The 18,189-nt window shown below is 38.0% G+C and overlaps 1 long non-coding RNA gene across 4 annotated transcripts in view; it reads right to left on the bottom strand.

Annotated features, from left to right (window-relative positions):
• LOC310894894 overlaps positions 1–18,189 on the bottom strand; it is a 35,726-nt gene that overhangs the window by 9,236 nt on the left and 8,301 nt on the right. Inside the window, exons 5-7 of one of the 4 annotated variants that reach the window (XR_014580266.1) lie at positions 17,712–17,816; positions 16,248–16,309; positions 14,285–14,527 (exon numbers count right to left, since the gene is read on the bottom strand). This is a non-coding gene — a long non-coding RNA (uncharacterized lncRNA). Of the gene's footprint in view, positions 1–14,284; positions 14,528–16,247; positions 17,817–18,189 lie in introns of all 4 variants that reach the window. The other 3 variants (XR_014580268.1, XR_014580267.1, XR_014580265.1) reach the window with 3 other exon arrangements.

Here is an 18,189-nt window from a genome sequence, read left to right as displayed (position 1 = left end):
GTGTAAATCACATTGTCATGTAAAGATATTTGTAAATATATACATGACAGGCAAATCCTGATAAATCAAAAATAAAGGTATGTCCACTGCAGAGTGATAAAAATAAAAATTTGCCCAATACCAACATAGGGGACCAAATTTTTCAACATCTTTAGTTGTGGTCTTAATAATCATTGCTTTAAGTCACAGGAGGAGTACTTACTGCTTCTCAGTGAGAAAAACAAGTCCTGCCCAATGTGCAGTAACAAGCATATAACATGGGGCAGCCCTTGGAGTTTCTCTGGGAGAGAACAAGTGAATGCAATTTCTCTTCTCACAAAATTACTGTTGTCTTGGAAGAAACAAAATTAAATACTTTACAAGTATTTTTTTTTTTTTTTTGCCCACTGTGCCTTGCAGCATTGCAGTTTTTTGCTCAGACCTAAAAATCCCCTAAACCTTGAAAAGTATTAATTTTCTAGATTTTAGGAAGGGATTAATACCTGTAAACAGCCAGTTCCAGTCAAAAATATTACACAGCTAAGCATTACCTTGTTCTGTAGGTCATTACAGCTTCCTTTGTGGTGGGTGGTTAGTAGTTTAGTAGCACTTTTCATCCTCAAATGATTGAAAACATACAGACAATAATTAATCTTCCCTGCACTGATATGAGGTAAGTAAACACTGTTAATCCTACCTGATGAATGGGAAAACAGCACAGCTGGGTGAATACTTGGTCAAACTGAAGTTGGTGAGTCATAATTTCACCTACAGACTTTAAGAGGTTTGTTTACATGTGATGTTTGCACTACTTTAACTATGTCATCTTGAACTTTGCAAGGTTAAAAAAGGTACAAGTTCTAGAGTGGCTGTAGGTGAACTGGCATAAAAACATTTCTACTGGTATAGCTTATTCATATTTGATTATTGTGGTAGAACTGTTATGGTAATATAGCAGCATCCACTCTGCTACCTGTACTGATAGCACTTCTTGGTTTAAAAATAAAACCAACCAACAACAACAACAAAAAAATGTACTCAAATAATTTTGTAAGTGTGGAAACAAATATAGACCTAGCACTTAAAAAAAAAAAAAAAAAGAAAAAGAAAAAAAAAAACAATGAAAAAGCCATCTTTCTCACTTTCCCATCTTTCCTACTATTTTGCTTGCAATCTAACACCATTTTATTGTAATCCCAAGTGTGCTGTGCCTCACTGTATCTGCACTTCTATATATTTGGAATAAGCAGGTGAGAACACAACCAGCTGAGCTGGTTTCATGTGACTGCTTTGCTCTTCATTGTTATATTTGGGATAGCAATCTGGACTAGTAGGGTAGAGAATGCATTTGGGGATTCTGCCTCTCCAGACTTAAGTAATCAGAAAATAGCAGCCATTAACTACCTCCAAGTTGTAAGTCACAGTTCTACCTCCAAATTCAGTATTTTGGGGAATTATAGGTAACTGTACACTGTTTATGTAAGTAGTACAGCTGAGTTAGGAGAAAGACTAGAGAGGATTTTTACTGTGTGCTATTGTTCAAGCTGCAAGGACTGGGCAGTCTTGACAATAAGATTTAGAGCTCTCCTGCTTGCTTATATTAGATTTCTAATTCAGATCAGAAAGGTGAGCAGTAGCATCCTTTAGTTGTTGTACAAGTGAGAAACAAAGTTGTGTTTTTGCAATAGAAGGTGTTTTTGCAGTGGAAAATCCACTAACATTGCATATTCAAAAGAGATTGTGCAGGCATTACAGTAGCAGAGCAGTGGGGAGTATGTTAAGCAGATAAGGGGAAGGTACCACTGTCCCAAAATAAAGAGGATAGCTAAGAAAAACAGGATGAGCTGTATGAAATCAGTAAAAACAAAAATCATGGGCCCTCTAGTCATGAGAGAAGAAGGAAAAAAAAAAAAAAAGGAAAAGGAGAAATTAACAGTTGGTCAAATAAAATTGTACATATATGGTATAGAAGGGCATTCAGTAGGTTTTGAACCTGTAGTACTCAGCCAATGAGGAAACGGGAGAAATCAGGTGTTGGGTAATAGGGAATATAAGGTTATGATAAACTTTTACTGTGCGCTCATGCTTGCAGAATGCCCGCCATTGCAATTGCGAATAAAATAGCTTCACAGAAGACCCTGTCTGAAAAAAAAAATATTGAGATATTTCTCACATACAGACTCTAGCGTCCTTGTTTTGTGGATATCTTCCTCTGTGGATAGCTTCCTACTGGCATGTGCCTCCACATTACTGTTGGGGACCCGATCAATAAAGAGAGAGTAGAGGCATCTGAGCTACATCTAGACCTTACCCTAACAAGGATTCAAGGCATGAACACAGGTTCTACCACTTGAGCATAAACCTAGTGGCCCAGGATCCAGCAAAATGTTCAAACCCTGCATTTCAGTAGTCACAGTTTTACACAGCTCCGTAGCTAACACAGTTTCAAATGCCTCATTGCTGGAGGTGAATTCCTTCTTAATGAGACCGTTTACCTAGTGAAAATTACACCTGCTGAGTTCCACTGCTTCCCATCTTGTCATATGTCAGTGCTATTGCCTTTTATTAATAGAACAGGTAGAAAAAGTAAAATTTAGTTTCAATTTTCTAATGCAAACAATATCCTGTTAAAAAGATTGTCAGAATGTTCCTGGGCATATATTTTTAACTCTGAGTAGATACTAACCGAAGAACCATGTCAAGTTTCCTCAGCCTCATTTGAAAATTTAATTCTGTTTGGATTTGGATCTTGCCAAAGTTCTTTTCCACTGCAGTAATAATAGAGGATATCACAAATGAGTACTACTTTTTTTTTATTCTTAAGCATTTTCATTAATCATTCGGTTCTCTAGTTGCATGAATATTTAGCAGCCTAAAGCATTTTTTAAGACACTGACACGTCTGAAAACCATTATAAACTTTAACTGTAATGATGTGCAAGAGGAAGATTGTTCATGACAAGAAGATGAAGAACATTCATGACAGGTTCTCCTTGAAGAACAGCCACCACTGATAGAACAAATTTCTCTGCCCTTTTCTGGTATTTGACTTACATGTTGCTTTCACTTTTTTTTTTTTTTTTTTTCATAGCTGTGTGTCAACCAGTTGGCTGCCTCCCAGCTTCCGTTAACAGCTTCCTGTATATCAGTAAGTCAGTTCCTCAGCAAAATTTTCTGGATGATTGAACCCCCATCAAAGAGGAGGAAAAAAGGATATATAGGTTGCAAGAAGCCCAGGTCCCCCTTTAGATAAGTAAAGAAGCCATGTGTTTTGTTTATCAGGACAGTAAGCTGTAATAACAGATGCTTCTTAACCACCTTGCTGACCAAAGGATCAGCTACTGCCTAGAGCAAGGCTTCAAAGAGATGAACAGAGCATGAGGAACTCCAAGCTGTAGTAGGGCAAGATTGTTTTAATTTCGTCAGTAGGGGACTGGGAAAAGAAAGAAGGTCTTTAACTTTAAATTTTTGCTAAAATAGGTCATCAGTTATTCACATCTGCATGAAGCTAGCGGGCAGATACAAAAGCTAAGATTAGTCTGTTATATGCAGCAGTACCTACCATTTCTGCTTTCAAATCCTGATGAGAGGTAAATTAATCCTGTTAACTATTTTGTATCAGAACCTGGTATATAGTTAGAAAATCTACAGGGAAGGAATTCATTATAACTTTTTAAAATTTTGAAAAACAATAATAAAATTATAAGAGATTAAAAAACCAATTCAAATACCTTGTACTGCAAACGTACCAATAAATAAATAAACATTCTTCCATGAAGAAGAGCTTGCACTGAAACGGATTAGGTCCTTCCTGACTTTTATAAAACTGTCCAGACCCAAATGAAATAAAATCACTTAAAGCTGAAAAAAGAACCAACTGTCAAGCCCAGACCTCAGGACCTACTCTGTTCCCAGGAAGCTTGTTCAGATCTATATTTTGCACAGAATTGTTGCCTCAGTGAAAGACCATTACAGTCCTCTTTCTTTTTCAGTTGTGTTTTCCTTCTCTAAGTGTATTGTTTCCACTTATTTGTGTATGTGTACTGAGGCTGCCAAGTTTGCTTAAACTCACGCTTAGGCAACTATTAAAATAAATATATGATGTCCTCCATCCCACTAAATAGCAGCAGTTGAAAGAAACAAATATGTATAATTCTGGATTCATAGCATATGAGCCTGCGCATACACATTATACAAAACTTTTAGTTTTGTGATAGTTTGTTCATCCTCTTCTGAGTTTTGCATAGAATATTAAAGTGTAGTTAAACTGCAAGGCAGTTATGCACAACCAGAGTTCAAAACTGTATGTGCTGTTTACATAGTAGACTATCAACACACAATTATTTTGATTTTTTTTTAGTCAGAAAAAACAGATCACTTTCAAAGGTCAGTACTAGAGAATGGTCTTTTAAAAAGGGAATCCCAATTTTTCACAAGCATCAATACTCTTCTTATTCCTCTGGCAGACAGTGACATTTTAAGCATTTTTTAAGCATTTAAGCATTCCACACTTCTGAAAATCAAAAATATTTTAATTATAAGAAGTAAAGGATATAATGCTTTGATTTTTGATTTGTTGCAATAGATGGTTACATGTTGTAATAGATGGTTACAGGCTCTTCAAGAAGGACAGGCAGGGTAGGTGAGGTGGCGGGGTGGCAATGTATGTGAAGCATGGGCTGGACTGTCTGGAACTTCAAGTTGGGGATGGCAAAGTTCAGAGCCTCTGGGTAAGGATTAAGGGACGAACAAATAAAGGGGATGTAATTGTGGGAGTCTATTACAGGCCACCTGGCCAGGACGACAACGCTGATGAATTATTCTCTGCAGAACTAAGAGATGCCTCAAGATCAAGTCCCCTTGTCCTTATGGGGGATTTCATCTTGCCAGACGTCAACTGGGATCACCACACGGCTGACACAAGCAAGTCCAGGAGGTTCATAACGCACCTAGATGATAACTTCTTGGTGCAGGTGCTTAGAGAGACAACTAGGAAAGTTGCCCTCCTAGATCTGTTGCTGGAGAACAGAGAGGGTCTTGTGGGAGATGTGGCAATTGGAGGCTGTCTCGGTCATAGTGACCATGAAGTGGTTGAGTTTAGAATTTATGGTGACAGAAGGAAAACTGTCACCAAAACTTCAGCCCTGGATATGCAGAAAGCAGACTTCAGGCTGCTCAGGGAACTAGTCAGCAAGGTCCCCTGGGAAACTGCTTTTGAAGGCATTGGCGTCAATCAGTGCTGGTCAATCTTTAAGCACTGCCTCCTAAAAGCACAGGATCAGGCGATTCCAAAATATTGGAAGTCAGGCAAGCAGGGCAGAAGGCCGGCCTGGCTGACCAGGGATCTTCTGCTGGAGCTTAGGCAGAAAGTGTACGGCTGCTGGAAGGAGGGTCAGGCGACGAGGAAGGAATACAGGGATGCTGTTTGTGTTTGTAGGGAGAAAATTCGTGTGGCCAAAGCCCAACTAGAGTTGAAGCTGGCCAGGTCTGTGCGAGACAACAAAAAAGGTTTTTTTAGATATGTTAACAGAAAAAGGAGAACCAAAGAAAACATAGGTCCGCTACTAGATGGGGAAGGTCTCCTCACAGACAATGACATAGGCGAAGCAGAGATGTTTAATGCCTTCTTCGCCTCTGTCTTCAACACTGATGATGGGCTTCGGGACCCTGGGTGCCCTGAGCGGGAGGACCATGACTGTGGGAATGATAAACTCCCAACCGACCTTGAACTTGTGCAGGATTTGCTGCTCCACCTGGATCCATACAAGTCCATGGGTCCGGATGGAATTCATCCCAGGGTGCTTAAAGAGCTGGCTGATGTCATCGCGGGACCTCTCTCAATTATTTTTCAACGATCTTGGGAATCTGGAGAGGTCCCATTGGACTGGAAGCTGGCAAATGTGCCAATTTTCAAGAAGGGTAAGAAAGAAGACCCTAGGAATTACAGGCCTGTCAGTCTCACGTCAGTGCCTGGTAAAATTATGGAGAGGATGATCCTTGAAGTTATTGAAGCGCACCTGGGGGACAATGCAGTCATTGGTCCCAGCCAACTTGGTTTCATGAGGGGTACATCCTGCCTAACAAATTTGATTTCTTTTTTATAAGATCACCCATCTAATCGATCAAGGGAAACCAGCTGATGTGATCTTTTTGGACTTCAGCAAAGCTTTTCACATGGTTTCCCATAGGATCCTACTGGACAAAATGTCCAGCATACAGCTAAACAAAAACATCATGCGATGGGTGAGCAATTGGCTGACAGGCAGGGCTCAAAGGGTTGTGGTAAATGGGGCCACATCTGGCTGGCAGATGGTCACTAGTGGGGTCCCTCAAGGCTCCATTTTAGGGCCAGTCCTCTTCAATGTTTTTATAAATGATTTGGATGTAGGACTAAAAATGTTTTGAGCAAATTTGCCGACGACACCAAACTTGGAGGAGTTGTGGACTCTGATGAGGGTGGAAAGGCCTTGCAGAGAGATCTGGACAGATCGGAGAGCTGGGCGATCACCAACCACATGAAGTTTAACAAAAGCAAGTGCCGGGTCCTGCACCTGGGACAGGGCAGCCCTGGCTGTACGTACAGACTGGGCAACGAGACACTGGAGAGCAGCCCCACAAAGAGGGATCTGGGGGTTGTGGTTGACAGCAAGTTGAATATGAGCCAGCAGTGTGCCCTGGCAGCCAGGAGGGCCAACCGTATCATGGGGTGCATCAAGCACAGCATCGCTAGTCGGTCGAGGGAAGTGATTGTCCCGCTCTACTCTGCGCTGGTGCGGCCTCACCTCGAGTACTGTGTGCAGTTCTGGGCACCACAGCACAAAAAGGACACTAAACTGTTGGAGAGTGTCCAGAGGAGGGCGACGAATATGGTGAAGGGCCTAGAGGGGAAGACATATGAGGAGCGGCTGAGGTCACTGGGCCTGTTCAGCCTGGAGAAGAGGAGGCTGAAGGGGGACCTCATTGCCCTCTACGACTTCTTTGTGAGGGGGAGTGGAAAGGCAGGTGACCTATTGTCCATTATCACCCGTGATGGGACCCGTGGGAATGGTGTTAAGCTGAGGCAGGGGAAGTTTAGGCTAGACATCAGGAAGAGGTTCTTCACCGAGAGGGTGGTTGCACACTGGAACAGGCTCCCCAGTGAAGTAGTCACTGCATCAAGCCTGTCTGAATTTAAGAAGAGATTGGACTGTGCACTTAGTCACATGGTCTAACCTTTTGGGCAGACCTGTGCGGTGCCAGGAGTTGGACTTGATGATCCTTATGGGTCCCTTCCAAGTCAGGATATTCTGATTCTATGATTCTGAGGATTTATATAGCAATAAAACACCCATTTGGAAAAAAAAAATTAACTTTAACATAGCTAAATTTGTTTAGCTTATCTAATGTCAAGTTTTTATTCCCAAAACCAAAACCAGAAATAGACAAAGATATTTGTTGGATTTTGGTTTTGCTTCTCAGGAAACATAAAACCACTCACAAGATAAATAGAATAAATTCCCAAGAATCTGCATACCTTTGTGAAATAGGTACTATTAAAGAGGTAGCAATGCAGATCAGAAATTAAGGGATTTTTGGAGGAAAAAAAACTAATACTAAAGTAAAAAGTGCAAGTAGCAATTGCACTGATTGTTAAATATTTGACAAATACGCATGCAGAAAGAAGTGTATCTACCTGATATCCTAATGCAGTAAAAGAAACCAAAATCTTTTTAAAGATTTAGCAATTAGCTCATACTGTTCTTATACCTGCATATCCATTGTGCAATTAAGGTATAAAATAGAGAATATTATATAAAATAAAGAACATATATTGCAATCAATTTTATTTCTCAAAAATAGTAAGAATCAGTAGCTGAAAAAAAATGGAATTAAAAGCCTATATATCAGTCATACATGGTGAAAATTATTTATTTATTTATTTATTCATTTGATCATTCAAGGTTTTCTTCAATGAACAGAACATGATAAAATTTCCTGGAGAATGTCAGTGGAAAGTGGTGGAATCTTTATGCTATCTCGGCTTTTCTCTGTCCCTGGAAATTTCCTAAGCCAAGTTCCCTGTAACACCAGATAATTCATGATCAAACAGGGTAATAGATAGACAGGAGAATGAGAGGTGAGCAATTGTTTGTTCTTAGTGTTTACTTTTTTTTTTTTTTCTTCTCCAATTTTTATTTTTCATCTTTGGGAATATTTTCATTTACTTGCTGTTTTGAAATTAAAGTAGCTTCAGATCATTCTACGTTCCTGGTACATAAGAGAGAGAGAGAGGGAGAGAGAGTGCAGCCAGCAGATATCAGACACCAGGTGAGGTCTAGAGAGGGACTCTCTCTACACTCTGTATCTGGAGAGCTACTGGATGCTCCCAGATTTCCATCTTGTAGAAAAAGGTAGTGGCCGATCTTGTTACCTATCTTCCCCTTAGTCCTAACACATGGAATACTTCATGTGACAAATTTTTCTGAGATTTCTCTGGAGTAGTGTTTTATCTCAATCTTTGTTGCTCTGTCTCCCTGAGAATCTGTGGTAGAGAGCTTTATATGTTGTATCCCTTTAAATGAAATATAAATATCCTTATCTGATTAAAATGTTCTGCTTTGTTTTACCTGGTGGTTTTGACAATGACATCTGTCCAAAGTCTGCCAGTATGATAGATGTCAAGCATAAATCATGTTATCTTGCATTACCATTTATCTTAGAGCGATACCTTGCCATATATTCTCTTATAAGATGGGAATTAGACCCCTGGGGATAAACATAGAATGTGGTTCCTATTTACATCACTCACTGGAGAATTTCACTGATACATCAACCCCAGATCTGGCTTGAAACTTTGCCAGCACAAAATAATGATTGAATTAATTCTTACTATTAAAGATCTATTTGTTTGTGTGCTGTGGGGAAGAAAAAAAAAAAAAAAAAAAAAAGAGGCTGGTAAACTTTTTCTTTGAGATGATTTATCCACTAGAATTCACCTTTACGGTACTTTCTTCTGATCTGCATACAAGGGCAGAGGACTATGAACCATTATACTTCGAGTGAAAGGATCCCTTATGTAAAAGAGGTTACAACATTAAGTAACAGTACGTGGAATCAGATATGTATTTTCCCAATTAATCTGTTCTAAAAAAAATGGTCAGATATTATAGTTGTTAGTTGTGCTGCTGTTGATAGGTTTCAGTATGGCTTCTTTATCCTCCACACAGTTTCTGCACTACACCATTTAGAATTTTCTTTGTTCTTATTACATATTTGTTGTGCTTTCTCTCTCTATGCAGATGGATAATGATAGAAGTGCACACAGTGAAAGACAATAAAGGAGAATATATTACTCTGAGTAAGATAAAGTTTCATAGGATGAGTAGAAATAGTAATTCTCATCTGTGGCAAAAGTATATTTCCACCCTCCCCGTGAAGACAAGATTACAGACAAAGCCTGACCCTAAAGTCCCAGTTTTGTTCTGAGATCATGAGAATACATCAGAATCTCAGCCTACATTTCAAGGGAAGGTGATTGTCTTTGTGGAGAAAAGCTTAACAATGTGAACTTGTAGTGTCTGTTCAGACAGACAGTGTAAAACATACACCTGAATATGCACAAACCCCCAAACTATCATAATTACCATAGACTCCAGGAAGGATACATGGCAACACTAATGCTTAGACCTCTAGTCAGTATAAATACCAAATAGAGGCACATATTTAAATGTTTTTTGAAAATAAAAGAAATAGAAATGTTTTCCTGTGTTTTAACATTACGATTCTTATTTTCCTTTTAAATAAGGTAGTTCTTAGCATACTACTACTGTGAAAATTCAGTCCCCATCCTTTTAAGTATTAAATGATGAATAGTTGAACAGTAAGTCTGATTTTTACTCACATCTAAAGTCACCACTGTACTTGCAGGGAACTGTTCTCTGCTTGTTCATCACTCACCCACACACCCCTTCCCATTCTCTAACTCCGCCCCCCCCACCCCCCCCCCAAAGTGGTGGGATTCAATTCAGTCTGCTGTGGTCTTTGCTAGTGACATCACCTCCAGCATTAGACCCAGGGCTCCGATACTTGATTAGATTGCATCGTTCTGGTGCCACTCCGCTCCTGGGAGACATTTGAATTGTACTGATGCTTGAGAGAACAGAGGTCTCTCTAGGGAACTTACTGGTTTTGTTATGTGCAAAAGACTGAGGTAAGGAAAGAAAGACTGTGAAGAAAAAACATCTATCAGTCTTTCCATTCTGTAGCATCAGAGAGATCATGTAGATAGAAAATTGTGAGGAAATAGAGGGACAATCGCCTATAAAATGTGGTAATGAGCCAACAGCTCATTCCAAATTTACACACAGACCCAAGACAAACATTATCAGGAGGGATGGGGATGCAATTTTACAGCACTTGAGGAATGAACACAGGGCACCTAAAAATAGTCCTGGAACAGTACAGTGATTTAATTTTGATTAAGGTAAGTTTCATCAGAAACTTCCTCATGTCTTGACCTTTAGGCCAGGAGACAAGGAAGAACTGTGGTTATTGTCTTGCTGGAATTCTGAACTGGTTCCCCTGTGAAGTTGAAACAGTACACTGAATTTTAGCACAACTAGAAATTTTGAGGTACAACCACTGTGGAAGGGTTAGAAGTCTGCTTTTTCTGTTATGTATCAGCAGATGGTAAAATAAATAAAACAAAACAAAACTACACAAAACAAAATTAAATTAAATTAAATTACATTAAATTAATGTTTGCAGCCTTAACATGTTTAAATGAAGCCAAAATAATATTGTGTTTGGCCTCAGTTTAAATGATATCTGAATAGTTAAAAACTTCAGCTTCTCTGAAAGTCTGAACTCAGGTATGTTGGATTTACAATATATATATTTACAGAAATGGACATACCCTTGGAATATGTGTTTCTATACTTTTTGGAAAATATAGTTCATGGTTCATTCAAAAATAAAGTGAAACATACATTAAAAAAAAAAAAAAAGTAGTAATATGTAAAAATGTTTTACTCTTTTTGGATTCTTTCGTGTATTCTAGTAGCTTTAAGAAATCCTATACCTTAATTAAATCTGCACTACTACAGAAACTTCCCAGTACAAAAAAGACAGGGATCTCCTGGAAACAGTCCAGCGGGCAGCCACAAAGATGATACGGGGCCTGGAACATCTTTCCTATGAGAAAAGGCTGAGAAACCTGGGTCTGTTCAGCCTGGAGAATAGAAGACTGAGAGGGGATCTCATCAATGTGTATAAATACCTGAGGTGTGGGAGACAGAGGGATTTGGCCAACCTCTTTTCAGTGGTTTGTGGGGACAGGACAAGGGGCAATGGCCACAAGATGGAGCACAGAAAGTTCCACACCAACATGCGAAAGAACTTCTTTACAGTGAGGGTGATGGAGCACTGGCACAGGCTGCCCAAGGAGCTTGGGGAGTCTCCTTCTCCGGAGATATTCAAGGCCTGCTGGACGCCTACCTGGGCAACCTGCTCTAGGGAACCTGCTTTGGTAGGGGGGTGGACCCAATGATCTCTTGAGGTCCCTTCCAACCCCTATAATTCTGTGATTCTGTGATTCTGTGAAATTTTCTTCTGTAGTGTCCAGAATGTATTCTGATTTTGCACTATGAACATATTACACTCTAAGCCATGATAGCATCGTGATTTCAAAAAACTATGACTCCAGACAGAAGTCTTGGCCCCTAACTTTAGCCCTTCCAAAATTAGAAGGCTAGACCATTTAAGTTTTCTAATCTGCTTCTGGGCTGAAGATAGGTTCCTTGAGACTTCGCTAGTAAGGGAATCCTGGTAATTCAGCCAAGAAATCTAACTTCTATGCAGCTATATTTGCTGAAATGAAACTGCATCTTTTTGTTTCCATGAAGTCACTAATTTAAAAGAAAGATGAGACCAAAGCCTTTGTATCTTTTTATGGGGAGTACTCTTTGATTTCAGTAGCTATTCCAGTAATTAAAGAAATGAAATTACACCGAAGAATGACGCAATGATATAAGAAAGAACTGTCTACCATAAAGCTCAAAATAAGAGGCCAAATTGCTCTTTTTTCACAATACAGCTATACTATCATGGAAGTAGGTGATAAAGAAAGAACTGTAATTTACCATTTTAAAGAATGACAGGAGAAATAAAATCCATGTATTTCTAATATTTTAAAGTTAGTTTAAAATTCAACAATAAATTCTTTGTGATCAAGGAACAAAACCAACAAAGTCTATTTAAATATATATGTATATATATAATCAGATTTATATTAACTAATTTCCATAAAGTAGACTTTTAAGGAAGATCACTCATATTTTACAATTACTATATTCAGTGAAATTTCTGACAATCAAAACTACCTTGCACTAGACTACACCTATAAATCCAAACAAAACAAAAGAACAAGCAACTCATGTTCTCTCTCAATTAAAAAAAAAAAAAAAAAGTATTATAAACTGGAAATTATATTGTATTAGTATGCTTAAGTTTTATGTGGTGGTAGCAATGTTGAAGATCTGATCATATTATAGGTAAAATATTCCAAATCTTTTCAAACATTAAACTTCAAAACAGAGCTCTTAACAATTACCTGAAATTACTGCTGAGTTATGTTTCTCTACAGAAATGTCTAATTCCTAATACAAGGCAAGGAATGTCACATCTCAAAATGCATGTAATTTTTATCTATGTCATAAATTATTTTTTAAACTTATACCTTTTTAAAAATTAGAAAGAAAAAGACCCTTTACAAATAACATTTAAGTTTTCATGCAATTGTTACCTTAATTTAACTGTTCAGCCTGCTGGAAGTTCCAAACCTAATGTGTGTGCCAGGTGCTTGTTCTGAATAAAACACATTAAACAACCCACTGAATTGGGGAAGGAAGGCTGCTTTAGTTTTGTTCCCTATAACTTCATCCCCTTTAAAAAATAAATCTATTTTAATTTTAGGGTTGCCTGAGATCAAGTTTAATGTTGTACTCTAATGTAAAAATCAATTATATTAAAATGCTGTGGGTGAGTCTGCAGAAATGGGTGAAAAAGCCTGCTGTTTTGCAAGCGAGTCTGGCTTATCTGAGTTAGAAACATAATTTTATTGTTTCGGCAAAGATACAATCAGAGAATAGAATGGTCATGCTTCAGTAAAGGCTGAGAACTCATCAAGTCAAGCATCTTCTCAGGTTCACAGTTCCTCTCCTGTGGCCTGAGGAATACAGTAGTGTTATTCCTTCCCATTCCTTGTATTTAGGTGTTTTACAACTTCAGATTACACTTTTTTTTTCCCTTCTGCAACCAATTGTAAGGCAGTAAAAGGTTAGCTTTGCCATCTGTTACATCTCAGTCATACAAGGTACTGACATTGGGATTCTGCTCTTGAGCTCATGTTGTTAAACACAGAGCCATTGGATAATAAATTTATCACTATTTATGATCAAACTAATGATGAGACCCTTTTATTCTCCATCTAGGTACCTAGGTCCTATCAAGTAGGATCTAGGACACTTACATCCTTTCACTGGCTCATCCCAAAGACAGTAGAAAGCTGGGTTTTCTGCATATCTGGCCATAAACACCTGAGGACCTCCCACTCTAGAGCTGGATGTGACTGATCATTATTTTCTGTCTGATGCAAAGTCCAGGTAAGAGATTTGTTTGTGTCTAGTTGTAATGTACTAACCCTCTTGATACAACTAGGACTCTTGGACTGACCGAGGAGTATTATCATTACTGCTATTATTACTATTTTTTTATTATTATTATTTCTCAGTATTATTTTACTTTCACATTGACACTATCTGAGAGGTGTGAGGTGAATAGCTGGAAATGATTAGATTTAGCACTGATAAAGCAGTTTGCAAGTTATGGTTAATCTGAATGAAAGGCTTTAACTGTGAACTGTACGGTGAATTGTATCTAACCATAAGAAGTTGACTGCATTGAAGATCTGAGATTCATTCATCCAAGTACAGTATTATGTAGAGATCTACATTGGAATCACCCTAGGCTCCTTTTCTTTTGTCAGTTTAGAGATATAAATGCTTCCAGGAAATAATTTCATGCTATAGTAGATGCTTAGTTGCAGATAAATCATGCTATTTCTCTTCATTGACATAAAAATGGCTTTATTTCAGTAAATATAATAAAACATGTTGCATGAAAACATGCATTATTTTTCAGATATTTGAGGATATGTTATTGCTAACATTCTAAAATAAGTTAGAATTCCATATCCACTCTGTAGAAATTACTTGACCTATGTAACTCCAGTTGTGGAACCTGAGAGAGATACTGACGGAGAGACTTACCTGTCTGGCAGCCAGACGTGGACTCAGGAAAAACAGAGACAGTTACTTTCCTGTTAGGACAGCAATTAATGGTGCCAGATGAAATACTTTGTTCAGATGACTTGAACAAAGTTGATAGGGAGGCTTGAAATCGAAAAGGTGTCAGATTTCTCTACTGTTTGGTTCTTTGAAAAACACAAATAGCAACAGCTATTCTGGTAATTATATCCTTATGCAATGGGAGGCACCAGGAGACACTATATCCTGAAAGGAAGAGGAAGACTGTTTCATAAACTATAGAAGACCTAAGACTGAATCTGTTTAGACATTTTTAGATTAAAAAAGCTAGTTGACAGAATACAGCAGAAAAGAACATAGACACTCCCATGAAGAAAGTATGTCATTTATATAGTTTTATGCATTTCCGTCTTCCTAATAGGGATCCATGGCTAGCACACAAAAGAGGAAACCTGTCTCACTGACATAGGTGTCTGATAAAAATAACTCCCCAGCTCCTTCACTAACTCATACCTGCAATAGCTCTAAATTAAGTCACTACTAATTACTGTAGTTGAAGTTCTAAATTTTCTTTCCAGACTATTTACTACAGATATCAGTACTTATTACAAATGTTAATGGCGCTTTTCTCACCTTTTATAATCTTCAACATAAAGTCAATACATTTTCTCTCAGATATGAAAAACAACAATAACAAAAACAAAAAATTAATGATTTTTAATGATTCTTTTTCTTAGAATCTATATTTATACTGAAGGAGGGGAATATAATATAATATCCTCATATCGCATGCCACTTTTGTCATAAAGATTTCCTGGAAAAGTATAATTCATTAATACTCTAAGAGTTTTCTTGAAGGTGCTCTTTATGTGGCAGTTTTTCTACATGTGATAGAAATACTTTAACAGGCATTTTTTTAAATTGTATGCCTATATAATTTTTCTTCAGTAACAGGTTTAATTTATTGTTTCTCTCTATAGATTTAGGTGGATTTTGCTCTATTCTATCTCTTAAAATCTGTAGATCAGATATTTTTTTCTTCAGTGTTGTTGACTGGTCTTTTTTCTCCCACAGCAAAAAGGTGGCAGGGTATTTTTAAGTTTTTCCACAACTCTCCCCCTTCCTTAGCATTTAATCTGATCTTATTCCCTTCCATCAGACACAGCAGAGCATGCCACTTCCACATGAAGTGCCAATAAGCAATGAATGAATTCTCTCTGAAAATCCCCAGTAAGTCAAGATCAGCTTCCCATTCTGTTCTGAAATCCAGACACATGGATGTCCATGATGCATTTCAATGTGTGCCTCCAGCTCCTTGTGAAAACACAAAAATAACTCACCTATGTAATAAAATGATCTGAAGCATTGCCATTACTTTTAGAAATCTACATTATTTATGTTTCTCTATTGAAAAAAAATGCCAGGGAAGAGATGAAGACTTTGAAGAAATATTTTATGATTTTTTCTTGCAACACCAGCATCCCAGTGAAAGGAGCAATTTTTGGAGACAGTCTATGAAGTGACAAGAATATTGTCATTGACCAGGATCATACTGTCCAAACACTTATTGGAAAGACCTTCCCAGTTTCAAAGAGCTTAAAGTATAGCAAGAAGTAACAACTGCAGACAGTCAACTGGAAACACGCAAGAAAATGAGAGACAGTGATCATGGTACAGCAGAAGTTTTACATTTCCATGCTAAAAAAGATATCTCTAAAATGAAATGTCTCTAAGAGGGATTTAAACTACAATAAAGCCAGATGTTTACAGACTATTCTACTAAAAAAAAAAAGAGGTAATATAACATTAAACTTAAAAATGAGAAGACAAACTTTTCCTTTTAAACACGACTGTACAGAGATATTTCAGGAGGCCTGGGAATGAAGACAGGTAGTACACATTTGATATAATGAACAACGCAAACCCAGCAGATAAATGGTAAAAAGAGAAGTCAAGACAGACTTACTTAAGCAGCATTCCAAAAAAGGATATTTGAAAATCATTCCATTCTTAATCCAGGGAACGGTACTGCAAGGAAATAACAAGCTGTCATTTTATCAATGGCTGAAGCTGAAAAGCAGTATACAGAAAATCTGCAAGTATTAACAGAACCTTGATTTGTGGATGATGAGATTTGCCAAAATCAAAGATGATGCCAAAGTAGGCATTGAAGCATGAAGTGAGGTGAGGGATAGCAAATGGGTTTGAGGAAAAGGAGAAAAGTTGAAGTGCTAGATGTTTATGTTGGAGAGATGCACTGAGAATTTAAGATTTACATTTGAAATATGGAATTAAAGCAGTACACTGCCTGCAAATAATTCAATAGTTCATTTAAATCTGTATCTTTCAGTGAAGTTAACCTGAAAAGACATAGAGAATGAAGAGCTGTGACTGAACTCTAGAAAACACATACAAACTTGAAGAAATAAAAATCCTTTAGAGGACATATTAAATAGCAAGTGACTAAAAACTAGGAGGAGAAGCAGGAAAGGTATCAGAATTGGAAGTTAGCATAGCACAGAGGAGAATGTCTTGTGGAGAATATGGTTAACTGCCAAAGGTGGTTGATAGCAAGAATGAATAGGGTGGATAGAGTACAGTTCTTGAGATCTGGCTTGGAAAAGAACATTTGAAAGTCCGGTGGTTTTTTTTTTTTTTTTTTGGTTGCTCCAAATTCAGCCAAGAGAAGGATATGAATGCTGGCCTGAATGAGTCCAGGAAGAAAATGAAGCAGTTTTTGTCTAGCAGCTAACCAGACAAATATAATGATCAGCACACTCAGAGAGGTTACTACATATGAGGATGAGATGGGAGTAGTTTTAGAGACCCAAACAATTTCAGGTATGTTGGGTTTTGTTTTATTTTATTTTCTTCTTTCGCCTGTGTGTTTAAGGTGGGCTTAATAAAATTAAAATAAAAAATAAAAACAAAAACAAACAAACAAACAAAAACACCATTAATAATAATAATAATGCTCTTCATTATTATTCATGCCCCTGAGAAAGGGATGAGTAAAGGTGTGGAGGGAGGTGTGAATGCTTTAAGGTCAGGAGGACACATGGAGGAGAGCTGGCACGATGTCCCTGCTCTTGTGCTGCTTTCCAGAGCAGCAACTGGCAGATTCTGGATGGCCCAGGGGCATGAGGAGCATCGGGGGACTTGTGCTACAGCTGCTCTAAGTAGCTCTCTCTCTCTCACACCACTGCCAAATGTGTTCACAGCCGAGAGCACAGAGGAGGTGATACCCTCTCCTTGCTGCCAGGTGGTGAGAGGTGCGAATTGTCAAACTGTTGAACTTTATGGAGGGTGGTCTAGACACTGACAGAGATCTCCACACCAGAGCTCTCTAAAAAATATGCAGAGGTTGTGTATTATGAGAGAAAAGCCAAAGGGAAGAGCAGACAGTCAAGGATTTGGAGGAGGAGATTACAGCCAAATGAAGAGTAATAGATGCCTGCTTATTGCGATGTATTTCCAGCGTGCTGCTCAGAGCTCCTGGGATTTCAGCTCTGTCATTCGCGGAGCCCTTTGCCATCTGCACAACAAATGGTGTGAAAAGGTGTTTAATTCAAAGTGGCAATCATATAGAACAGTGAGTAAACGATGGACCCAGCAAGAGAGAATGGCTGGGTAAAATCATATATTTTTACACTTTCCAAAAGTTTTAAGACAGTTGATTAATGTTAAATCCTCCTTGAAATTTCACTTGGTACTGAGCTCTATAAATCATTCATAATCACTCTGAAAAAAAGCTTCATTGTCTGATACTACTAGTGTTGATTTTGTTCCTTTGATTTTGTTCCTTTATCACCCCCAAAATAAGAAAATAAATGAAATTGCATCTCTTCTCATTCACATGTAACTCTGTAAACATGTGGTTTCTTTCTGATATTTATTTTGCCACTTAC

The sequence above is a fragment of the Anser anser genome, assembly GCF_964211835.1.
Source record: "Anser anser genome assembly, chromosome: 2".
In the NCBI taxonomy this organism is placed as follows: domain Eukaryota; kingdom Metazoa; phylum Chordata; class Aves; order Anseriformes; family Anatidae; genus Anser; species Anser anser.
This window is presented reverse-complemented; position numbering and strand designations above follow the sequence as displayed.